Here is a 27,296-nt window from a genome sequence, read left to right as displayed (position 1 = left end):
GTAACATAACCTCTCTTATGTGATTTCGCATCAAATTGTAAATCGACCACTCGTCGGTAATTTTACATAATAATTTCGCTGCATTTTAAAATTATTCTTTTTTATATTTATTTTGTATTACATAAAGGTTAAATTATAAAAAGGAAATAAAGGAAAAATGTAAGAAATAAATAAATATATTAAATATTTATAATATACAAATCACATTTGTAGCTTTTTTGTCATTTGTACAAAGTTAACGAATTCCCCAACAGAACAGGAAAAACAGATACTTTTTCCACTTTAATTTTAAAAAAATACGAGCTGCTTAAGCAATAGAGTCCATGAAGATATTCTGAAAAATTTTTTTATGTTTGAAAATTATTTTCATACAGAAAATTCACACAGTTGAATAAAATTTTTTAAGTATAAAAAATCATTAAAAACGTGTCTCTTTTTAGGTTAAAAGACATTACCTTATTAACTTTGATATATATGAAAAATTAAAAAGAAATCTTTCAAATTTAAGAAATGAAAAATGTTAAGAATTTGAACTTACCTTTACAAATTTCCTTTAATCTTTAAATTCTTAAAATTGTCGAAATTTTAATAAATTAAAATTAAAATATTAACGTTTGCCTATGCGCATAGTTTCTTATATGCCACTTCATCGTCACGCAGTGTAGAAAAACATTCGGGCAAAAAATATCATATTCGAATGTATACTTACAGACAGCTACATAATTCTACATACTGTCGGTAAAACTATCAGATGTAAGTTACTTAACACACGAAAATATTTTTACGGTTGGGTTGCTAACATACAACGTTATACGTGAAGCGAAAAGTTTCCAATGTATCACGAAATGATTAAACATTCGGGATGTACATTTACTAACGCGTGACACATTTACAACGATAAGCGTAATAATTTTACTTTTTAATTGTGAAAATACTATATGGGTGTTAAATTATTACGTGTACCGTAGTAAAATTACAAACTGGAAAATTTAAAATTAACGACCCGATTGTAATTCAACATTGGTCTTTTTTACAGTGTATACAGAGAGACGCACAACGTTAGGTTAGGTATGGATTTCAAAAGTTCTTCTTTCACTTCCAATTCGCGTTTTTTCATTTCAAAATAAATTAAAAGGCACTACGTTATTAAAAGAAAATAACCTTTATAGTACCCATTCAATAATATTTAACACGATTCAGTCTGTATCGAAACTTTCTTATTAAACTTTACATTTTCATACTGCCTTTTCAAAAATAATTTTACTCATTTGCTTTATTATGCTGTTAACTGGAAGATGCTTATTGGAAAAATTTAAGGTTAGCTTCTCTAACGTAGACTATTCAGGTGTATAAAATTGACGAATTAGTCAATGGGAAAACACAGATTCAAAAATGTCTGAAAAATATTCCGATTCATATTTCCCGAAACCGATTAAAAGCAAATCGCTTAAATCCGCATTCTTAAAATGTCTCATTCACTAGAAGGCCTGATTAATAGGTTTTTTTTCCTGGGCAGCTGCGAATTACAAGGGCACAAACTGTGTTTAGTTACATGGTAAACTGTTGAATCAATATATATATATATACGACTTCTCTATTATATGCCCATTCGATGTATTACATCAGTTCCGGAAATTATCAATGAGCTACACTTGAACCATGTAGATTCGTATCCATTCTTCTTAATCGTAATTTATTTTCAATATTTAATTTCATTAATTATTGCTATTACTTCATCTAATTTATTGTTATTATTTTATTTTTCTGAGTGTGCTCCAGTATTACTCTAGTTATGCTACACTAAAGAAAAAAATTTATTTGATTCAAATAACCGATTAATTGACTATTATCAATTAATTAATTAAATAATACACTGAGAGAAATAGATGTTACGGGATACTATATAGATAGTACCAGGTACCATATTCGATGTTACAAATGCGGACAGTTATCTAATAGATTGTATCGGGTACAATAAGATTGTACGAAGTAACATCTTAGATTGTAGTGGGTAACATAATCATATTTTTCTAACATCTTTGATGGTACTCAGTAACATAATGATGGTACCGGGTAACATCTCCTTTTTAACATAAAAATCTTACCATCCATTTCTCTCAGTGTATTTATTGGAGTGAATTAAATAGTATTTGCTTCAAATATTGAAATTATTGGTTTATATACCATTTAATTGACTCCAATAAATATTATTTGATTCAAGTAAATATTTAATTGATAATAGTCAAGTAATCAACCGACAGATTAGCTCAGACGGATAAATGCCTCGCTCGGCGGACGCTGTAGAACCAAGGGGACTTGGTTCGCGCCCATTAGCCTGGGATTTTTCCGGCACATGAGATAATCTGAGCGGGAGATTTGAACTTCGAGGACTTGGTTGTGTAGTATTCGAGACTTCGAATTTATACATCCAAGACTCGGCTGTCGATAAATCGGCTGTACTCAGTTAAAGGTTTTCCGTACTTTCCCTTAACTATGGCCAGAAAGGGCCATGTAAATACGAGTACTTCTAATAAAAGCCGGCTACGGACCGCAAATAAGGGGTATTGAGAATCTGAGGAAATTTGGAGAATATTAAGAGGTTGTCATATATATGTAAAAACCCAAATAGGGTGTACATGAAGAAGAAGAAAAAAAAATGTTAGTCAAGCAATCGGTTATTTGAATAAAATAAATTTTTTTCCAGTGTAAAGTATTACAATTGCCAAGTTTCTTGCCAATATATGTCCAAGGCTAATAGTAATATTTATTAGGCGATTTATCGTCTCGTCTCGAGCGTCGAAAATTCTATGCATTGTCGTCTTGTCTCGTCTCGAACGTTAAAAATGCATGGAAATCACGATTTTTCGTCCTCGTGACTCCTCTCTCGTCTCGTATTGACTTAACGATATTTAAAAACACTGTCTTGTCTTGTCTCGTGTAATGGTTTTCTCGTCTCGTCTCTTGCCATTATCGCGGCAACACTATACCTAATAATTTATTGTAGGGTAATTCCGGGGGAGAAGGTTATATGGGAGAGATGGACAGTTAAAATATTTTACAGAACTTGTAAAGAAATATCACTTATTCACTTATTATGGGTTATTCTTCAACCTTTTGTGACTATGTACTAATAATTGTAAACAACAAATTGTTGAAAGATAATGAAAATGTGAGTGTAAAAAGTACTCCAAATTGATAAAACATATAAAATTCCACTTTTACTCATCCCAAGTGCTTCAATTGAATCTGAGAAAATTTTCAAATTTTTCTTCAGTTGTAGGGTCTAGGAGTATGAAAGTAGGGTCTACGAGGTTTAAAAGTAAGGTATATATAGGTTTCTTCGAATTTGACCCTCCTTTACTTCTCCAAATGGAAGATTGAGAAATTTCAGCCTGTTTTGGGAGTCAAAGGAGGGTCTAATTTTAAAAAATTGTATTGAAATCAGACTCGGGTTGATGCGCAAAACTCCAAGGATTAATTTAAAAAAAAGAAACCAATAAATGGTAATTTAATCTTTCAAAAACATTGAGAACATTCTTCAATTTGCATTGTTTAAAAGAATTGTTAATAACAATTATAAATTTTTATTTTTTAGCAATCGCTTTATTTCATCTTTAAAGTATAGACTTTAAGCTTTAATTTTTAAAAAAATTCACTTAATTATTATCTTTATTTGTTTCAAAGTAATAATAAAATGACCCAAAACTTCAACACCTGATTACTTCAAAAATAGAATTTTTTTTGAAAAATATTGTAGGGGAAAAAAGTGTACTCATATATCTGAGTCAAAATACGTGAAGTGTACCAGCACAAAATAAACAATGTTCTCAACGTTTTAGAAAGTTCGTTCAAATTCTATTGGAAAGAGAATTTTATAAAGATTCAATACCCGTTTCCAAATTTCGTGAGCCGCAATTAGGAAAGAAAAAATTGTCTACAGACTACAATTTTTAACCGATTTGAGTGTTCTTTGTTTTAAATTAAAGGGGAATAAATTTTTAAGACATCCCTTGAGGCCAATTTTTCAGTTTTTAATTGTTTATAATTTTTTATTTAATCATAGTTAACAAATTAATACAAATTAATAAATTAATAGTTAATTAATTAATTAATTAATTATTAATAGAGATAGAAATCTATTTGTATGTTGAGTCGAAAGTTACAATCAAACGACATTGATTGAAGATTGGATTTGAAATTTTTGGCCACATGAAAACTGCATTGAATCCCATGATAAATGTTCAAAATGTGAAATGTGAAGAATGTAAATTTTGAGATTGTTTCTATGAAAATATTTTATTTATTTAATTATTAATAAAAGTTTAGACAAAAAACGCTTTTTTATAATTTTTACATTGCTTTAAAAAAACTATGGCCATCTCCCCCGGACTTGCCCTAAACATGTTAATTCTCCAAATAAAATTTTCCTAGCAGTTGTAAAAGAATAATTGAGTCATTCGGAAAAGAAGAAATAAACGCAGATATACTAAATCAAAATGTAAACTTGTCGCGGCAATGCAGTACAGAAATCAGTTCACAGTGACCTTCTCATGATTCTTGGGAGCAGGTCGCTTTTGTGATTTCATCTCCTCCAATCTTTTTTCTCGCGTCGCTTGCTCGCAAGAAGAAGAAGAAGAAGAAGAAGAAGAAGAAGAAGAAGTGTACATATATATATATAACACATATAACACGTTTCTCAGTGTCTCTTCGTTTCTTCCGAGAAATTCGAATAGCACTGCGGCGAACATTATTCATGCGCAAAAAAGTCAACGTTACCAATGTGATCCTCTCCTCCTCGCAACATATAAGTTCAACCCAGAGAAGGAACAATTATCCCAGATAGATAACACGAGGGAGAGTTGAAAACAAGACCGTGTATTTGAAAGAGAGAGGATAGCGAGAAAAAGGAAGAGAGACAGGCAAGCGGGAGGGGTGGTGGTGTATTCCTTGATGAAGTTACTGGTGAAGCATCAATGAAGAGGAACTCTTGGTGCTTGGATAACCGATGAGAAGCTTTGCGAGTTGAGCTCTCACTTAGCAGTTGCGGTGTCACGATCGGGACGGCGCATTAGCATATCTCTCTCCCTCACATGGGTCATGCCCTCCTCATGAAGAGTGGAAACCTGCGGAGAAGAGGACTCACTCAACCTCACCTCTCCACTGTAACTTGTAACGTCGCGTGTTGGCTCCCATCACGATCAGGATCCTATTTGCATAGCGCCGGTTTTGAAGCGCTACGACTCTCCTGTTTCTTAACCCCTTTTCAGTCTCTAGTATAAGAAAATCATTTTCGGTCCAAAAAGAGGTCCAGGATAGAAATTTTCCAGAGAAAAATATAATTCAGCCGCCCATCTAATATTTTCGAGGTTGCTGAATTTTATTCTTTTTTATCAGAATTCCCGAGTCGAAAACTTTGACTCTCTTTCAGGACTCGAACTATAAGTTCGTAAACCCCATAAAGGACCGTAAGTTAGATATTTACATTTTTTAATACACTAGCGCCTCCGTCAACCGCTTCGCGGTCGACTACGTTGCTTCTGCATTTCCATTTAACATGTCATTTTTATATGAACAATTTTAAATGTGCATTTATCTTTTCATATTTTTCTCTTTAATCTCTTCAATAAATAATTTAATGTTTTGACCTTCTGAATTTTGTAAAATTTAGTACAAAATTTACAAAATCAGCAAATATAAAAAGCGCCAAAAAACGACTTTGAATGAAATTCGTTTAATTTTTAAAAAAAAATTTCGCCATATTTGATCCTCCATTTTAAATTTTGAAAATCTAACGTCTGATTTGTAATCAGTGACTCCGATAATTCCCGAGTAACGAGTTTCAAGCGACTTTAAGTAGTACATTTAGACTTTTAGCCACGAAATAGGGTCTCCTGAACCACTATGCATTACTTCTCTTATAATTTTTTTAAAATACAAAATAAACAAAAATGGCGAAATTAATCTAATACTACATTAAATTTAGATGAGATTTTCATTTCTCATATGGGGCCGTCCATAAATTACGTAAGTCACTTTTTTGGAAAATTTGACCACCCACCCCCCTTCGTAAGATTTTTTACATACATTAGCGCCATTTTTTCTACGGTTAGTAAGATTTAGCAGACCCACCCCTCCCCCCAAAATGTCTTACGTAATTTATGAACGACCCCTATACTGTTTTACAATTCTGAACAATCAAAATTAATCAGATTGTTCATTCTATATATAGAATAGATTTGAATCCTAAATATTGTTTAAAAAACATTGACGCAATGTAAATATAAATACACAATGTAAATAAAGAAAAATTGAAATTTCATCGAACCCTCCTCTTAAACTTTTAAGGGGGGAAACCACATTAGAACGCTGTTTTTTTAGCCGTTTTTCGCGAATTTTTTGTTAAGATAAGAATTTTTTTGAATGAAATAAAACATTTTCACCATGTTTTACATAATATATTCAACTATAACTTATATTTTTTTTAACGTTTATATCAAAAATCTTTCAAATTTGGAGCTATTACATATAGAGCTGCTCCTCCGGAGTTCATGACTGCCGTGCAGTCCTGAGCCCACACATTTTGTCCGGAAGCAAAAAATCAAGTTTATTCACATTTTATAAATATTTTATTATTAAGTGAACTAACTTTGAAGTAAAAATATTGAAAATTGAAAAATTGACACTACTTTGAAAAAAATATTCGATTTTCTGCCTACTTTTTTGCAACTTTTTTATTTAAAAAAAGGTACTAAAATTTTTTTTTTCTTTTCAAGTTTAGTTCACTTAATAATAAATTTAATAACGAACAATTTCCAATTTTTCATTTTAAAATCGGTCAATAACTTTTTGAGCTACACTGCACGGCAATTTATTTCAAAAATCCTTTTTAGAGAAAAACGCATTTGAAAAAAAGTATGAAAAAATTGATATTTAAACAAAAAAAAATTTTAAAGTGCTTACACTTTAATCGGCTATTTCAGCACTATACATATTTCTTCAACTGCTTCATAAGTAGCATGTAAGTCTAATAATTCATGTAAGTCTAATAATTCCTCTTTTCGTGCCTTTCTGTTCTCGGTCTCAAAAGTACTACGCCTATTCTACTAATCTACGGTAAAACCTGGAGCGTGCTCCGTTCATCACCAGTACAGCGAGGACGTCGAATTTTCTCTTAAAACTTTTTCAGTCTATTTTTGAATACCTTAACTAACAATTTATGCAAAAAAGAAAAAATCGATTTTTCAGACGTCTAATGTGGTTTTCCCCCTTAATTCAGTCGTTATTTAAATCTAGCAAAAAACAGTTTGACATGCTTGCCTTTCTAGTTAATCAATTAAATTTGGTTATGTGTAATTCTTTATATGAATACACAAAAAACGGTTTTTTGACACTAAAATGAAATTTTGGGGGTGTTTGCGAAATTTCTCATATACCATTGTTCATAGTTTTACTAGACCTACAACTTGTACTATAGGTCTCTATATAAGTGCAGACAACTTTTTTTATTTTGTTACACAGTGTTACCTATTCAATTATTTAAATACAAAAGTAAATAATTTTTTGAATAATTACATTTTTAGAGGAATTTTATTAAAATTGTACTAAAAATAATTAAAATTTCACTTTTGAAAATAATTTAATTTCTGCAATCATTTGTAACTTCTTCAAAATTCAATTCTTTAAAATGGTTTTAAATAAAATTATTCTATAAATCCATTGTCTTTAATAATTAATTAAATATATATTGACAAATTTAACTAATTTCAAGAAGAATTTGAATAATTAACATTTTGCAAAAATCTAAGTTTTTTAAAATTTCTAATTAAATTCATTAAAAATTAAAATTTTATAAGCGACCCCAAAAACCCACGAGTGACACATTTTGACCGAATCGCAACAGTTTTAGAATTTGCTGTCATATTGGATCCGACATTTTGAATTTTGTAAATCGGATATCAAATTTGGATTCAGCTGCAGTTCCAACATAATTTTTCAATGGAAATCCAATAAATTTTTAATGAAATTCCGAAATTCATAGGTATAGATAAAATTTCAAATTCCAATTAAAGTTCCGCAGGAGTGACAAAAATATTCATCGTATTGAATTTATGACCGAATATTGAAAATTTGCAATAATATAATTTCCAAATTCGACGGAAATCGGCGAATTCACAATATCACGACTCCAAATTCCATACAATATCCGTCTACACAAATGCACTTCAAGAAAAGTGTAAAAATCCACTAAAAGAAGAGTGAAAATCACTTCACAAACAGTAAAAAAATTTAAGAATACATTTTTCTGTCGGAAATTCGATAAAATTCCCCAAAGAATTCTAACGGATATTATCACACCGGAAATCCGTGTAAACCTCGAAAGTGATCACTTTTCAGGAATAATCTCTCCAAGTGGGAGATCCCTATTTGCCTTCAACACAGAAATACTGCTGATAAGATAAGAAAGTACTTTTATCCCTTAATCTTTTAATTCTTCTCGTTTTCTTTCTAATCTATTGATAGATTTTTAAGTGTAATTATACAATTCGTCGTAGAGAAAAAAGAGAGGCTCTCAAGTCGAATTAATGGTTCTTGTAAATGCGGTATTTTCATGATAAATGGAATTTTGATAATAGATAAGATATAGTTTATTTTGATCTTGACTTGTGGCAGATTATTTATTATTTGTTTGTTATCTTTTCCATTTTTTCTCCTTTCTTTTTTATTTCATTTGTAGATAATTTTCTTGTTTTTTGTTTCTTTATTGCGTTTGTATATAAGAGAGATAGTTTTTTTTATCTTTTCATATTGTCGAGAAAGATTGTCTGGAAATTTTCAAGAAGCCAATTTCTGGGATAATGGAAGATTAGTGTTTTTGATTTCTTAAAGAGAAAAAGAGAAATTGTAATTGATAAAAAGATTTTTCTCATTTTAATTTAAGAAAAATAAATTGTATACATATTTTTTACAAATAAGTTTGTATAAAATATTTGAATTGGCCATCTCCCCCGGACTTACATATACCCTATAGTAATATTTACTAAAAGGAGAGTAAAAATCAGTCCGATTTCGTTAAACCTAAAATACAAGCAACTTGAAATTTCAAATTCTCAACTTTACTGCAAAAACTAGAGTCTTCGAAACGTCTTATTTTAAGACATTAGACGTTTTGAAAACGTCTAGTCTGGAATAAATGACTAATTCATCTGTCTTTCATGCAAAGTGTCTAAAAATTTGAGACACTTCTTGCGTCTTACAAATGTAAACAAGTCACTTTCAGTGCTTATAATTTAAGACATATAATGTAGACGGTAAAAGTGTCTACATTTAAGTCATTTTTGCTAATTTAAGACGTTTTCGAAGTAAGACACTTTGAATAAAAGACATTTTGTGTATTCGAGTATCTTCGGTAATATTCGTCTTGCCTCGTCTCGATGAAAGTTTCCCGCGCAATATCAATGCATACATGCATTTTTAGGTTATGTATCGATTCAAGCAGAAATTTCATCTGAATGAAGACACTTTAAACGTCTCCAAAATAGTCACTTTTAACGTCTTCCTGAAAGACATCCCAAAACGTCTTACAAATGAGGACAAAAGTGTCTCAAATATAGACACCTGTTTTTGCAGTGTTTCTGAATGAGAAACTTCCCCGAACGATTTCAAAATAAAAAAAATAAATATTTACTATCTCATGATTCCCCATACAATAATCAACTTATTTCGTAAAAACATATATAAGAAAATTAAGAAAAAATACATATAATGACGGGGCATAATCTTAAAATTGAATGGAATTTCCTGGAGGACTTGAAGGAGCTGATAATAGTTACCCGGATGCTTTAATTACATGTTTGAAAAGCACTAGCTCCGCAAGAGAGAGAGAGAGAGAGAGAAAAGGAGAGAAAGATGAAGATGAGTAAGAGAGAATGAGATAGATTGAAAGTTAGATTGAGGGTTGGAGCTCGTCTAGGTTATCCTCAGTTTGAATCTACTTGGGTCCCGAACGAAACGTGTATAATACTGGCTCTGTAAATAAGCAGTCATCGATGGATCGGTATTATACCTTGGCAGCAACTTAGCACACTTGGTCAGAACAAGTTCGCTACGGTCATTCTTAATTGCGCGTGCATGCAACCAACGGTCTTGATGCTGATCGGCGGAAAGGGAGAATTTCCAGACCTCCTCCTTCTCCATCGCCATCACCTCTCCACCGCCTTCATCACGGCTGCCAGGGTGCAATATATCTCAAAAAAAAGAAAGAACATGGTCGCCATTAACATATCCGCGGACTGATAAGACCTTTCTCGGAACCGATATCGCGCGTTTGGTTTAACATTCAACGCTTTTATGTAACCACAGTCATACAATCATTTTTTCAATATTCTCAGTTTCCCCTACTGGACCTCTCGAATTTTTTCTGTAACAATATATATATGTTTATTAATTGTTATAAGACTTTAAAGTCTATACAATGGAGTTACAAAATTTGGAACCGTTTCCACTCACTATTTACATTCTTTTTTTGTTCTTTTTCCTTATTATTATTATTGTCCTCTACGATCTATCAATCTTTTTATAAATAAATACCCTCTTCTACCACCGTTTACATCTGTTGTCCCAAGTATATTCAGCCATTCATCTCTTATTGCTTCCACATCTTCATTTTTTGTTATATACATTTTTCTTTCATCACTATGAAAAGAACATTCAATCAACAGATGAAATACATTCTCAGAAATTATCATTCCACACCTATTACATCTTATTTCATTATAAAATTCAATAGTTTTATCATCCATTACAATTCTGTTTTGATATTTATTAGTCAGTCTCAACCGCGCTATAATCTTTTTATAATTAATAGGCATTTTCAGTCTAAGATATTTTTGGGTACCTTCAAACAACGGTAACTGTGGTAAAATTTGCAAAGATAAGGATTCATTCAATCTTTTCAAATCCTCCAAATACAAGGCGCTCTCGTAAGCCTTTACCCACCGTTTTTTATTTTCATTAAGGAGCGGGACCGATAATTCATTCCAACTTACTGCCTCTCCAATAAAATGAAAAATTTCTTTGACCTGAGTACACCAATTATATTTATTTGTCTAAACTTTATTTCCTGATAAAATTTTTAATCTCATAAAACATTGTTTTGGATATCTGTTGTCTTCCATTTTTAAAATCTTTTCAATAAAATTTAATATTCTTTTAAAAACAATGGAGGCCAGCTTATAAGAGCCCATTTCCAATCGACAAGCGTATGAAGGTGTATTTTTTGGAAGTTGCATTACTTTTTTAAAAAAACTAACTTGAATTTTTTCTATTTCATCAAAATATCTTAGACTCCATACCTCCGATGCATAAAATACAACACTGGTACACAAACTTACAAAAAGTTTATTAATTGATTCCCAATCATCTAATTTAATTCTACTTATTAAAGAAACGACATTTCCCTGTGCAATACTAGCCCTACTGATCGCATTGGACACTGCTTTGAAAAAAATTGCTGAATTTGAAAACGGGATTCCCAAATAACAGTAGTCATTAACAATTTCAATTTCATCTTCTCCATACATAAAAGGTTTAAATTTACTATTATGGCAATGTCCCCCCTTACGACAAATAACAATTTTAGTTTTTTTAATATTGACCTCTAAACAATTTAGTTTACACCCAGGTTAAAATCCCCGTACAGGATCCTTAAAGGATCCTCTCGGGATCTTGTGCAGGTCCTGTGCAGGATCCCGACCGGATCCCGTGCAGGAAATTGGGACAAGGTTCCTGTGCAGGTTCCAATGCAGGAACCTTAGCTATCAAAGGTTCCTGTAAAAGTTCCTGTACAGGAACACTTGCAGGATCATGTACAGGAAACTTTGTAAAGGTTCCTGCACAGGAACCTTTACAGTTTTGTAAACTGCAGGTACTTAAGTATAAAGGATCCTGCAAGGAACCCGTAAAGGATCCTACACAGTTTCCTCAATTAATTTATTTATATTTTTAACTCCTGCGCAGTAGTTTTCTATGAGTTTCTTGAATGCGCAATACATTTTTCTGTCCAACATTGTTATACGAGCCTAACATATTGAAACATGAAGTCTATGTATGTCAAATGTTGCTTAACATATAAAAATTAAAAAAAATTAAAAAGTTTCCTGTACATGATCCTGCAAGTGTTCCTGTACAGGAACTTTTACAGGAACCTTTGATAGCTAAGGTTCCTGCATAGGAACCTGCACAGGAACCCTGTTCCAATTTCCTGCACGGGATCCGGTCGGGATCCTGTACAGGACGGGTACGGGATCCGGTCGGGAACCTGCACAGGACCTGCAAGGATCCCGAGAGGATCCTTTAATGATAAATCGTCCAAGCGTCCATCCTGCCGGAAGGACGTTCCGAAAAAAAGGCTTTTAAATAAAGGGAATTCAACTTTTGTTTTCTGGCACTCCTTGGGATTAAAGTAGACGAAAAGACGAAAAAATCCATATTTTTGACTTTTTAAAATAATAATATTAAACCATTTTTCAAAGCCTTCAATTTGCTATGTTTCTAAACAGTGAAAAAAACATTTTTTCGTAAATTTAATGTAAAATCCACAAAAATCAATATTTCTTGACCGGACAAGTCTCTTTCTCTTCAGAAACGTACAAAGAATAAAACCTAATTTTTTAATTAAAAAAAATTCATTTTTAATATTTTTCAGTATATTTGAGTATAGAGTCAGGCGCGAGTCCCTTCGAAATTGCTCTATAAAATTAATATGGAAGCAGATAAATATAAAACTAAATATATCGTTGGAAAGGTAATGAAACAAGCTTTCAAATGATGTAAATATCGAGTCTTTAAATTTATAAACCTGGGCTAGGCAGTCTCTTAAATAAAGCGAAAAGCGTCCTGCCGGCAGGACCGGGCTTCGTCATTCTGTGACTAAAAATTATGTGAATTTTTGGAACATGTAACTTCTTCAAACTACCCAGCCCTTAGTTTTGAACTTACAAGCTCGATATTTATATGCGCTGAAAGCTTGTTTCGTTACCTTTTCAATGATATATATCATTTTTTATTTATCTGAATCCATGTTAGTTTTCTTTAGTGATTTCGGAGGGACTCACCTGAGTCTTTTTCGTCCTGCCGAAAGGATGTTGGACGATCTATCATTAAGGATCCTGTACGGGGATTTTAACCTGGGCAATAACGGCAAAGACACTCCAATATCTTTCTCATGTGCACGTGGGATTCTGCAAGGATAACTATGTCATCCGCATAGGCTAACAAAAGAACTTCCACTAAATGGTTAATAGATACTCCTCTAATGCCCTCATTTATCATAAATTTTTCTAGATCGCTAATAAATAACGCAAATAACATTGGACTTAAAGTCTCTCCTTGCAAAACCCCATTCGTAACATTTACTGGATCAGAGAGACCATTTTTTCCCTTTACACACATACACAGGAAAAAAAAAGTCTGACTCCGTTTACACCTTAAATTCAGCCCATGTATTTCACATAAGTCTGTCCTTGTTTAACGGGGCTGACTCCGTTTACATCTTAAATTCAGCCTCAAAAATAGGCTGAAAGTAAAACTTTTTTTTTAGTGTGTATTGGCTTTATTATACATATCAATTAGAACATTTAAGAACTTTGAACCAGTGCCTAATTTAAACAGTTTTTCCCATAATAATTTATGCTTTACCAAAGGAAAAGCACTTTTGAAGTCAATAAATAACAAAATAATTTTTCCCCTGTCTAAAGAGAGTCTATTTTGTATTATCGCATTCAGCGAAAAAATGTTATCCAAACAACTACGAGACCTTCTAAACCCCGATTGATATTCTGGCAATAAATTCGAATCCTCCACCCAATCAGTTAATCTTTTTGTTAAAATTTGAGTAAAAACTTTTGTCACACAGTTGATTAATGCTATTGGTCTGTAGTTATTGGGGTCGTATTTATTTCCCTTTTTGTATAACATTCTTACATATATATCGGCCCAATTTTTAGGTATTTCTTCCTTTTCCAAAATTTTATTAAAAAGACATTTTAAATTTTCTACCCAATTAATTGGAAAGTTCTTTATAAACTCATAAACAATCCCATCCGGCCCCGAAGATTTACCATTTTTACAATTATTTAAACTTTCTAATATTTCCTCCAATACAATTGAAGAGTCCAGGATAGGATTGCGCTCCTGAAAGACCAATATATTGCACAAAGAGCTATTACGAGCTTGAAAAAAATCTTGGAAATACTCAAACCAGTAACAATATATATATAATTAGTAGTAAACCAAAAATGTATTACTAATTACTAAAGTAACTGTTACTTTTTAATTATTACCCTTTAAATGTGAATCAGTTGAAAATCATAGTTTTAACTGACAATCAGTGACTGACTTCTTGCTTCTGAATCAATTAAAAAAATCTAAAAAAGATATTCGAGGCGCATGATTATTTCCCAAATGTCATTTGACCCAACTATCATTTAAACTTGTACCCATAATTATATAGATTTACTATACCAATTTTCGCAAAAATGACAATTCGCAACAGTGGCATTTTGTAAAAATGACAATTCGAAAAAATGACCTTTCGGAACAATAACTATTCATAAAAATGAGAATTCGTAAAATTTATAATTCGCAAAAATGACTTTTCGCAGAAGCCCCATAGTTGGAGGTGTGCCAGCACTACCCAATGGGAAATTTACAACTGGCGTAGTACTGCGCCAGCACTGGCAGCACTGGCGGCAAGGCTGAGAGCCAGCACTGGCATGGCACTGGGATGATAACGCCGTCTAGCGCTGCCGAAGTACTGTCTGTCAGTGCTGCCAGACAGCGCTGGCGCAGCACTGGACCAGTGCTGGCTGAGAATATTGCCGCAATAAATGCCGTATTGTTATTAATTAGTCGTAAATTCATAATTATGAATAATTCAACAACAAAATGATAAATAATAGTAATAAATAGTTATTATTCATAAAATATTTCTCTTCTTGAAGAAATTGTAAGAAAGATGGAGACTAACAATTGATATAGTAAATGAAGTAAAAAAAATTGTTTATAACATTTAAAAATTAAATAATAAACAATTACAGTAAGTGTGCATTAGATTTTCATATTTTAGTACCTAACGATTGGAATCTAGAAATATCGCAAACCTATGAAAATAAACAAAATTGCTGACGAGGGGAATCGAACCTACGACCTACGGACTAACAGACTAACGCTCTAACCACTATGCTAACGACACATGTGTACTGTAAAGTATTAACATCTCAGTATCATTCAGACATACAATTATTGAGTCAAAGATGAGAAAAAAATAGGGATATACGTTAGAAATAATAAATTGAAGTAAAATAAATTAAAATAAATTTTTAAAAATTAAATTACTTTACTTGTTGCATTTAACATTTTACGTAATTCTTAAATTACGTGGTAATTTTTTAATAATTTTTTATTCATAGTAAAAGAAGTATAATAGTATTTTAATAGGAACCAAATTATTATTAAGATTAAAGTTTAAATTTTGTTTATAATTTTAATTTGTTTAAATAATTTATTATTTACAAAATTAGACAATTGTGTTAAATTATTATTATTAAATTTAATGAAAATAAACAATAAACAACTGAAAAGTAAAATATTAATTTTTTTCAATAAATTTATATTTATAAACATTGATAAACTTTTTTTATAATTTTTTCAAGTTTATGTCAAAAAAGCAATGTTGGCAAAGAGCGTTGTGAACAATTTTTCTATACTCAGCCAGCACTTGCCGCCGTGGCTTGTCCAAGCTTTGGCGAAACAAAAATTCTGTACTGCGCCAGCACTAGTTGTCGAGGCTCGGCTAGACTACGCCGAACAATCGTCTGAGTACTAAGCCAGTGGTGAACATCGGCACTACACTGGCATTTCCCATTGGGTATGACCGGCATGGTACCGACCCGGTTGAAAAGTCGGACTTTTGCCGGTACCGTCAAAAGAGTACCGGGCCGGATATGAAATAACGACCGGCCCGGTGGTAAATGTTGATTTGTACCGGTACTGGTAATATGTACCGGGCCGGTACTATAATTTAGATCTGTTTTTATACCACCAAAGAAGTTTTGCCGGTGATAATATTATTTGTATCGGCCCAGCACCGGCCCAGTACTACCATTTGGATTTGTTTTTATACCGCCAAAAAAGATTTGCCGGTAATAATATTTGTACCGGCACAGTTGGCCCATTTGGTTTTGTTTTTATACCGACGAAGGAGATTTGCCGGTGATAATATTTGTACCGGCCCGGCACAGAAATTTACTTAAGATTTTTTACCGGTACAGGAATTCTGCCGGCAATTATATTAGTACCGGGCCAGTGCCGGCCGGAAACAAAAATTTACTGAAGGTTTTTCACCGGCACGGGAGTTCTGCCGGCAATTATATTAGTACCGGCACGGTGCCGGTCCGGCACAGAAATTTACTTAATAATTAATTTATTTATTAATAAATTAATTAGTTAATTAATTAATTAAATTAATTAGTTAGTTATGCCGGAAATTATATTAATACCGGGTAGGTTGTTTATTGGTACCGGCCCGGTATCTAGCCTGTGAATAGGACGGTTATTATTATTTATAATTACTATTTTTATTTATTTATTTTTAATAAATTAAATTATTGAATTAAAATAAATTAAAAAATACAAATACTGGCCCGGTACCGCACCGGTTGAATATTAGTGCCGGTCCGGTACTGCTGCCGGGTGGAATGTCGGTCACTGGTAGAATATCTATCTTTTATTTAATAATATTAATAATATTTAATATTGAGTATCTGAGAAGTAAATATAAAAAACCTTTCATCTCTACTACATTAATTTCAAGTAGGCAAAAAACTTACATTTTAAATGTCGCTGTAATTCAATTCAAGTTCTGCTTTTTGAACATAATTAATTTTTAAATAAATTTTAAAAAATAATAATGAGTCTCCTTCTAAAAGTTCCAATTAATGAACTGCAAATTAGTTTCAAAATCACATACAGAAAAAATAAATAAAGTAGGGTTAGGATAAAATTTTTGTGGAATTTTCACAGTAGGTATTAAATAAATATAAACTACCCTTTAAATGAATAGCAATCAAAACTTCGGCATTGTCTGGAACAGCCATTCGAATAAAACTTTTGGTGTTTTCATCCGCATTTATATAAAACGAAAACAATTCACGAAAACGCAATGTCAAAGACGCCTTCACGGTAAGAACCATGTGGTATCCATGAGTTTTTTGTACACAGCGCTTGCACGTCACGTGACTGACCCGATATATACTTGAGAATTGTATGCTTTGTCCAACACGTTGGATAAAAAACCAGTTATAATGATGGAATATCCAAATACAGATTAAAATTTTGTAATTTTGTTGTAGTGACCATCGCAGTTAGCTGATAAAACATTTTCAATATAGATAATGCAACTAATTTTATTTTACCCAATAAAAATTGTATGGCCATTTTTGGCCAAATTAAAAATAAAAAAAATATATACATAGTTATAAACTTTATTAATCTATCTCAAAGTACTCTCATTCTATGTCCGCACGTGAGACCTACAATTTAAAAAAATATTCATCCCCAAAGCTCTTCATAATCTCGAGATATTTATGAAAATGTAATGTTTACACACAAACGCACAAAAACAAAAGGGGAAAAACATTTTCTAAAAATGTCATTTTTGAACTCCTGAGGTCAAATAACATACCCGTGCAGAAAATGCCCCACTTTGCCCTATTTAAAACAGGGTTCTGGTCGGGGCCTCGACAGTTTTCCCTATTAAATTTTTTTTTTTTTAATAAAGTTTTTAGAATTCCTTTTTGTTGTAGAAGCTATTAACAATGAAAGGCAATCATTATTTTAGTTATTTAATAATTTTTTTATTTTAGGGGTTTGACTAGAATTCCTAGCCAGAACCCCAGGTAGGGTGTTCATTAGATTTTAGATAGGGTACTGATCAGGGCCTCGACAGTTTTCCTTGTTTAAATAAATTGTAAAAAATTAAATCTCTAAAATTACTTTTAATAAAAAATAATGAACAATTGAAGAATACAATTAAAGGGAGTAATTATACTATCGTTTTAATAATTTTTTTATTTTGTGGGTTTGACCAGAATTTCTGGCCAAAACCCCAAGTGAGGTGTTCACTAGATATTAAATAGGGCTCTGATCAGGGCCTCGACAGTTTTCCTCGTTTGAATAAAGTGTAAATGAATTAAGTTTTTTAAATTAGTTCCCATAATAAAATTATAAACAATTGAAGAAATTAATTAAACGGAGTAATTATACTACATTTTTAAGAATTTTTTTATCTTATGGGTTTGACCCGAAATTCTGGCCAAAACCCTAAGTGGGGTGTTCACTAGATATGAAATAGGGCTCTGATCAGGGCCTCGACAGTTTTCCTCGTTTTAAAAGCATGTAAATAAATTTAATTTTTTAAAATTAACTTTTTTAAAACAGTTATTTAAGTTAAAAAAGCGTGTTCTTTTAAAACACTTTACAAAATAATTATGGTAATATATTTAAAAAACGAAAATACATATAATTTTTTTTTCTTTAAGTACAATATTATAATAAAGTTTATTTATTAATAATAACAACTAAATTATAAATAACGAATAATAATAGTCATTAAATAATTAATTATTATACATTTATTTAAAAATAAAAATTATGAATTTAAAAAATAATAATTAATAAACAATTATTAATAAATTATATTTAATGAATTTTAATAATTATTAATTTATAGGATGAATTTATCATTTGGTTTGTATATATATATATATATATTATTTTAATAATAATAATTATTTTATATTATATTAGCTTAAAGTGAGAAAATGATTCGGAGAGATTGTTAAATTTAACACCTTCAATATTTAATAACTATTTTTTAAACATAATTAATAAATTTGAATAAAATATTTATTAAATAAATATTAATTATTACTTATACATTTGAAAACAAAAATTATAACCTTTATTAATATTATAAAATATTAAGGAGGCAGAAAGGAGCGACAACCTCCAAAAGAAAAATGAATTAATCATAAAACCAAAAATTGTATTTTTCAAAAAATTTTAAGTTTTTCTATTCTTGAAATTATATTATTTTTATCATTTTCACTTTTAAATTAGTCAAAATGACTATAATACCTCATTATGTTATGTATAAATATGTTGTATAATATACACCCAGAGAAATGGTATATTTGTCTCAGAACCAACTAGACTTTTTATTTGTTTGAAATGAATTTTATTTGGTTTAAATAAAATTTTTATTTAAAAGAAATAAAAAGTCTAGTTGGTTCTGAGACAAATATACGTTTATTTAACTCAAATAAAATATATTTGGTTTAAATAATATTTTTCTCTGGGTGTAATGAATATGTTCATTATGTTTCTAATATAATAATATTTTGAATTACAATAATTTTATTGTAATTTCTTTTGAATAAAATTAGCCTCACAAAATAGGGCAATTTTAAGAAAAACTGACGAGGCCCTGACCAGTTTTTCCCTAAGTAGGGCATTGGTCGGGAACAGCGTCACACACTAGTCGGGCACTGGTCAGCTTCTCTACCCAGAGCCACACCAGAGATCGGGAAAACTGTCCAGTACCCTATCAGGCCCACATTTTAATTTCCGCACGGGTAAAGGTATGGGTAAATCTAAAAAACATTCAACTTTTATGTGACTTTGCTTTTTTATGTACGTATGCCCTACAGCAAACCTAATTCCTTCTAGATAAAATACATGTTGTACTACTCAATGCCTCAGAAAAAGTTTGGAGTGGTTAATTGAATAATTTATGTGTTATGCGACTTAAAAGTCAGAATTTCTTATTTATTCATTTCAAATATACTAAGTGAGAAAAGTGTGCAACAAAAAATAGCGAAATGGTGAGTATTTAATAAGGGGTGACTCTAATTTTAACCACAATAAATTATTTTAGTTTTTTTTTGCATGTAGTTTTTGAAGCATTTAATTTTTAAAAATTTCTAAGTGCACATTGTATTTGACAAACGATTGTTAACAATTTGGTATGTTAACAAAACGTGTGCCTTTAAAATAAATTGACCTTTAATGGTAAAATATTCTGAAAGCGTGGAGTGTAATCTTTATTTAAATGACACCTTATTTGAAGGCACACTTACAAAATAATTCAAAACCACATAATTTCTTTTGTAACTGATAGATTTCTCAATTTTACATATACCTGTAAAATGCTTCAAAAAGTTTTTATTAGGAATGTATAAAAATCGTGATTTACTGCATCGTGTGGTTTTTCACGTATGTATTTTGAAGTTGGTGCAAAGCTATGATTTTAAAATTAGCCAACATTTATGTTTCTTTTGTAAATGACGAAGTTCATACTAATTGTCAATTGTATAACCTATTCATTAACGTCAAAGGTAAAGAAACCGCAATGTCTTCAGGTAATTTAATATTATCCTTTATATTTTTATTATATTTAAAAATACTTTTTTTCTTGATTAGTATTTACTGTTGCCATGTATTTATTAATAATTTCGCTAGATTTAAAAATCCTCAAACGGGATAGAATGAAAGAATCGATTATTTTTTGTTACTTATATGGAATAACTAAACAAGGAGCAGAAAATGTTAAAGTTAATTTTTATAAATGATAATTAATGAAATTTATAATATTAATAAAAAATAGTATAATTTGAATTTTGTTTATTTCTTGTTTAATATTTCACAAGTCAGGTCGTTTGTAACTGTGATATAGCATACCCGAAAGTTGGTTTTCCGTCTAACTTTTGAAGCAATTTATGAATATTAATTATGAGTAAAATGATATAAACAATGCATGAGTGCTCACAAATTAAAAAATTTTCCCTTTTTTTGTCAAAGTGAGCATGTTTTTTAGATTTGCCCGTATGTCAAAAAATCGAGTTTGGAAAATTTTGGTATTACAATACTTCTTCATAAAGAAGCAATTCAATTAAACTTTTTCAAAAAAAATACTTATTAGTTGGAAGTATGAAAAATTAAGATTTTCAAACATTTTAATTTGAAAGCTTTTCAAAATTAGATTATTTTTCAAAATTCATGCTATAATGCTTTTAATATTCAATTATTATCTAAAATTTTAACTAAAATGCATTTTTAAATCAATTTTTATTAGAAAATTCAATGAGAATGCATTTATTTAAATACAAACCTTAACAATTTATTGAATAATTGAATGTTTCTTAAAATTGAATTCTCATATAAAATCTTATCAACAAATTTTTAAACACACTGCAAGCCCGATCAGCGGTCACCCGATCGGTGGTCGCTTGTTTACGTCGTTTGTAGATGGGGCTGGCGAGGGGCCATAAGGGAGTTGAAAAGTTGTGGCAGTAGCGTATACATTAAAGACGCTCTGGCCCCTTAAAAAAAAACTCAGTAGTCAAGTAATGGTACCCCATCATAAAACAGTTCGTACGGTCCTATATGTTTACGCCCGATCAGGGGTCGAGCACCCCCGGAGCTGACCGCTGATCGGGCTTGCAGTGTAATTGAATTCTTTTGACGAATTTAATAAAAATTTTAAGTAGGGGAGAGTGGGTTAAGACGGGGCACTTAAGGTTTAAAGCGCAAAGAAACGAAAATTATAAAATATATATTTTATTATTTTATTTCATAACAATCTATAGGAATCAGTCTTTCGTAATAAAGGCGTACAAAGGCCATCTGTTTCTTAAAAAAACTTATAATTAATAATATTGAAAAAATTGCAAATCTCCCCATCTTACCCCACCGGCGGGTAAGATGGGGTACTAAAAAAAACAACCTATTTCTGTCGACAAATTTTACAAGTAAAGGTTGCATCTTCATCTTCGTCGGCTGTTTTCGGCACTCACCCAGGGTTAACCCCGAGTTAAAAATTATCCAATCATCAAAAACATTCTGTTGGTCTAACCAATCACCATTAACCCGGAGTTAACTCGGAGCGAGTGCCGAAAACAGCCGTCATCGACACCAGCATAACTACAGTGAACCCATTGGCCGCAGACAGTAGTCGGCCAGGGCCACCTACTCTCTAAATCTGAATCTGTGAAACTCATGGACGTAAGAAATATAGGGACATGACATATAGATGCGGGGGGATACTTTGCAGTCCGTAAGGGGAGGCGTTGGCGAATTCCTAATTGGTTAAGAAAATGTACGTGTTATATGGCAATTGGCGCCTGCGCATTAAGTCTACAAATAGGGAATCGACCAACGTAGCGTTTTCCCTTCCGATCTGCCAACGTACCCCCCTCGCCCATATTTTGACTTTGAGGCCTGTCCCTATATTTCTTATGTCCATGGTGAAACTTCACTAATTCACAGCGTATAATATACGCTAATTGAATCAGTGATATACTTATCGCTGCGAAATTAGTGAAATTTCGCTAATTCAGATTTAGAGAGTATAAAGCAATCTTTTAAATTAACACTGTTAATAATTGAATTGTTTTGGAAAACTTTATTAAAATAATAGATATTGAAATTCATCGAATTGAGAAAAATTTTGAACTATAATTCAAATTTTGTCAAGAATTTTTATTAAAATTTTTGAAAATAATTATATTATGAAAAAAGGAGTTAAATGTTAACTCCACCGGGAGTAATATATATCTCTCGAAAGAGTAAATTAATTCCCGCTTTGGAGTAGATTTTTAACTCCAAAATTTGTACTCCGTACACCAGTTCCTATTTACTCCATAAATTTTTTACAAGTCGCATCCTTTTGGAGTTAAAGCAATAAAAGGAGTAAAATTGGGAGATTTAAAATTTTATTCTTTTTGCTTTATACGCACTGGAATCTGAATCGGCGAGACTCTGTTTGCATAGTTTGTAGGCGAGGAAAGCTGGAGGGCTAGCGGGGACTTTGAAATGTCGATCAATGCCGTGCCTAATTGTAGAATAAAAAAGTTCTCAGAGCCCGATGCTATTTTTTTCATTTGATAACTTCATCATTATTTACTTTTTTTTCTTTATAATAAAAATACATTTTATTTTTGTATAATGTTTCATAATATTTTGTTATTTATATTAATTTTCTAACATGAATTATTTTTTAAAAGAAAGTTTGTTTGCTTTGCTTCTCAGTCTCAACTTATCCGCTGGATCGGTAAGAAGCCATCCCCGATTAGTCTCACCAATCCAGATTCCAGTGTTTTTTAAAAAGGGTGTGATTTCTATATAGAATACTGTAGTTAAATTTAAATATTTGTAGTAAAAATTTAATTCCGAAGAGAGTAAAGAATAATATCGTTTTTTCTAGAACTTTTGGAGTAGGTATAGATTTTTAACTCGAAAATTTTTATTACTAACTGTCGATTCTATTTACTCCCTAGATTTTTTCAGTGTATCCTTCTGTAATAGAAATAAATGATAATGGAAAAGCTATTTATTCACCGCGGAAGTTGAGAAGTTGAATATGTATGGCGTGACTTAGAGAAGTCATCTGTTTCGATTTTACATGTGCGAGCAAAGAGATCTTTAAATTGAAAAAGAAACTTTTGCTGCTAGTTGAACTTGAGACAAATGAAAATTCATTTCAGACGTATTTGCTTTTCCTCTTTGAAAATAGGTCGAAGATTTAAGATAACCAGAAATATTGTTTGTTGGAGCTTTAAAGTTTCATGTTCTCAATAGCTTAAAGTTCACGTTATGGAACGCGCTTCCAAGATTAAAGATTTCAATTTCAATCTTCAACTTTAACAAGAGAAAGAGGAACTATTTCAAACGCAAATATATATAGTTCCAACTTGAATAATACAACTGCAGGAAAAAAACAAGTGAATGCACTTTAAATTACACCATTTTCAAACTGATCATCTCTAAATTCAAATTATTATTATTCTCTTACAAAATTTGTGTTTAGATTTACTGCTAAGTTACAACTCATTATACTACATAGAATTTTTCTTTTATTATTTTCCTAAAATTCTGAATGTTCAAATGAACAACATTTTTTCGGTTTAAGCTGGGGGAAACTACATTGGCCCTTTGAGGACCAAATTTTTTCTTAAAAAATCTCGATTTTTAATTTTTAAGCAAACTTTTCAGGGAAAGTTATTAAAGTTTTTTATTTGAAGACCAGTGTCTGTCATACAAAATTTTTCAGACTATGTGAAAATTATTGTTTCAATATTCAGTTTTGAAAATTAAGAAATTTATGCACGAGTTAATAAAAAAATGTTCATATTGCCTGAAAGCAACACGGGTCCTCAAAGAGTTAGACGTCTAAAAAAATCGATTTTTTCTTTTTTGCATAAATTTGTTAGTTAAGGTATTCAAAAATAGGCTGAAAAAGTTTTTAAAGCGAAATTCGACGTCCTCGCTGTACTGGTGATGAAATACCGTAGATTAGTAGAATAGGCGTAGTACTTTTGAGACTATAGGAGAGCAGAAAGGCACGAAAAGAGGAATTATTAGACTTAAATGCTACTTATAAAGCAGATGAAGGGATATATATAGTGCTGGAATAGCCGATTAAAGTGTAATCACTTTAAAAAAAATTTTTTTGTATAAATATCAATTTTTTCATACTTTTTTTCAAATGCGTTTTTCTCTAAAAAGGATTTTTGAAATTGCCGTGCAGTGTAGCTCAAAAAGTTATTGACCGATTTTCAAATGAAAAATTGGAAATTGTTCGTTATTAAATTTATTATTAAGTGAACCAAACTTGAAAAGAAAAAAAAATTGTTTAGTACCTTTTTTTAAATAAAAAAGTTGCAAAAAAGTAGGCAAAAAATCGAATATTTTTTTCAAAGTAGTGTCAATTTTTCAATTTTCAATATTTTCACTTAAAAGTTAGTTCACTTAATAATAAAATATTTATAAAATGTGAATAAACTTGATTTTTTGCTTTCGGACAAAATTTGTGGGCTCAGGACTGCACGGCAGTCGCATGAACTCCGGCGGAGCGCAGCTCTATAAGCAGTAGCTCCCAATTTGGAAGATTTTTTATATAAACGCGTAAAAAAATATGAGTTACAGTTAAATATATGAACAACATGGTGGAAATGTTTTATTTCATTTAAAAAAATTCTTACCTTAAAAAAAATTCTCGAAAAACGGCTAAAAAACAGCGCGTTCTAATGTATGGTTTCCCCCCTTAAACATTTTTTTTTCAAAAATGTACTAATAAATAAAATGAAGATTAATGTAATTTACACATGCTTAGGTAGTAAAGAAATTACTTTTTTTTAATTTACGGAATAATTTTTTTAATAAAATATAAATTAAATAAAGTAACAAAAATAATGTTGTTCATTTGAACGTTCAAAACTTTAGGAACATTTTTTATTAAAAATTGCTAAAAACTTTAAATTTGAATTAGTGAATTCATTTAGCAATTCATTTACAAGGTTGCCACAGGTCAGGGAATTCAGGGAAAAGTCAGGAAAAGTAAAAATGGTCAGGAAAATCAGGGAAAATTAATTTTTTTTAAAAAGTTTAATTGAATTTGTTTTGAAATTAGTTGAAGTTTTTCTTTTCTAATGTAGGTATATTTAATTGAAGAACCTCCGAGTAATCGAAATTTTTGGTAAGATTGAATTGTAAACATTTGTTTGAAGTTTGAAAATTCTCAAAGAACTTTTTCAAAAATTATTAAAAATAATATTGATTTAGAGAAGAATTTTAGTTAAAAATTGTAGAAAATAATAATTGAGGGCCTGGAACGGATATTTAACTGCCTGCTACGCATGGTTGAAAAGGACTATACCAGTCAGACATCAGTGAGAGGCCTAGAAGCGCTCACTGTTGTCTGACTGGTATGGTCCCTTTCAACCATGCGCAGCAGGCAGTTAAGTATCCGTTCCAGGCCCTCAATTGAATTGAAATGATGAATAGTATATTAAGCAGCTAGTGAGTAAAGCCTATCATTTATTTTCGAGACTGATGTTTGCAGCACAACTCGTGCTGCAAACATCAGTCTCGAAAATAAATGGCTTTACCCACGTAGCGCTTACGATATTTTTTATTCCAAAGGCACAAAAATTAAGATAAATACTGAATGAAAATTGTTGAAAAATTATTTAAGCATGAAATAAATCATGTAACTTTTATACAAATTATATTCAATTCAAACATTGCGTCAAAAAGGAAAACTAAAATTGTCACGGACTAGTCTACCGATATACATTCAAACGTACAAGCACGTTTTGCCGTGGGGGGTCAGGGGGTTTACCCCCCGACGGGGTCCAGGGGCGGAGCCCCCTGACTGCAAAAAAACCAACTCAAAAGAGTTACAAAAAAAAGTTGAAAAAATTTAAATGTGACCTCCAAGAAGAACAAAATACCATCTCAATTAATTATTTTAAACTTTTAAAGATATTTTTAAAACTTTTTTTTAAGTTGATTTTAGAAAATGAATATCGATAGTAAAATAATTACTTTTACAAATAACAAAAAAAATTAAGCAAACAATTTTTTATTAAAGAATAATCTGATTATAATATTTTATATTAAAAAATAATCTGATTATAATATTTTTAATTAGAAAAATAATATAGTAAAATGCATAATTATTAAAGTGCATTGTAATATTACAGTTTTCGAATTTAAATTTTTTCTCTCGAAGCGAAGTGTCCTTTGGCAAGAATTCTGATGGTTCATCAGACTCATCAGTATTTTTATCGTCAATTTTAAGACGTTTGGAAGAAGAAACATCAATCGGTGTTTGTGTTACGCGTCGAGTAGATAAAATTTTTGATTAATAACTGTTTATCTCGAGTCACGATTTTTGATGTTTAAAATTATAGTCAATGGTTGGTTAAAATAAGTAAATAACTAAAACACAGAATTTAATATAAAAACAGTCTTGAAATTAGTTTATTTAACTTTATCACAGGCCTGGGTGACAATTACAATTAATTAAATTAAAATAAATTTGTCGTCAAATATAAAGTGCTGTTATCATTCGTTCTTGCGAGAGACTAACTCTCAAAATTGCTCGTAAGGGCCATCACACCTGATTTTCCCCCTTTATCCCCTCTTTTCACCATACGCAATTAATTACTTAGTCATTTCAACTCGTTACTAATACTTTGCTTCGCAAACATACTCCCCTCCGTTGAATGATATGCGTTCAACAATTCACTTATAAAATTTTGCAATTATGTGTCTATTGGAAGTGGGGAGATCTTTTTTACTCCTCTCTTAAATACACCTTTTTCTGTCTTTAATGACACCACTCTTATCACTCCATCATCGCCAGGATAGACCTCGACAATTCTGCCCAATGACCA

General features: G+C 31.0%; 1 protein-coding gene and 1 long non-coding RNA gene across 2 annotated transcripts in view; one reads left to right on the top strand and one right to left on the bottom strand.

The window, feature by feature from the left end:
• The window catches only part of LOC122498892 (zinc finger protein ush), a 384,383-nt gene that overhangs the window by 320,231 nt on the left and 36,856 nt on the right, over nt 1–27,296 (top strand). The gene's annotated exons all lie outside the window — the stretch shown is intronic.
• On the bottom strand, nt 161–1,051 carry LOC122498897. The gene is made up of 2 exons (XR_006301268.1): nt 539–1,051; nt 161–334 (listed from the first exon to the last, which is right to left on the bottom strand). It is a non-coding gene; the product is annotated as an uncharacterized LOC122498897 (long non-coding RNA).

Source organism: Leptopilina heterotoma, unplaced genomic scaffold (genome assembly GCF_015476425.1).
Source record: "Leptopilina heterotoma isolate Lh14 unplaced genomic scaffold, ASM1547642v1 Lhet_161, whole genome shotgun sequence".
Taxonomy (NCBI): Eukaryota; Metazoa; Arthropoda; class Insecta; order Hymenoptera; family Figitidae; genus Leptopilina; species Leptopilina heterotoma.
The sequence above is the reverse complement of the archived record's forward strand: the minus strand, read 5'-3'. Positions and strand labels throughout refer to the sequence as shown.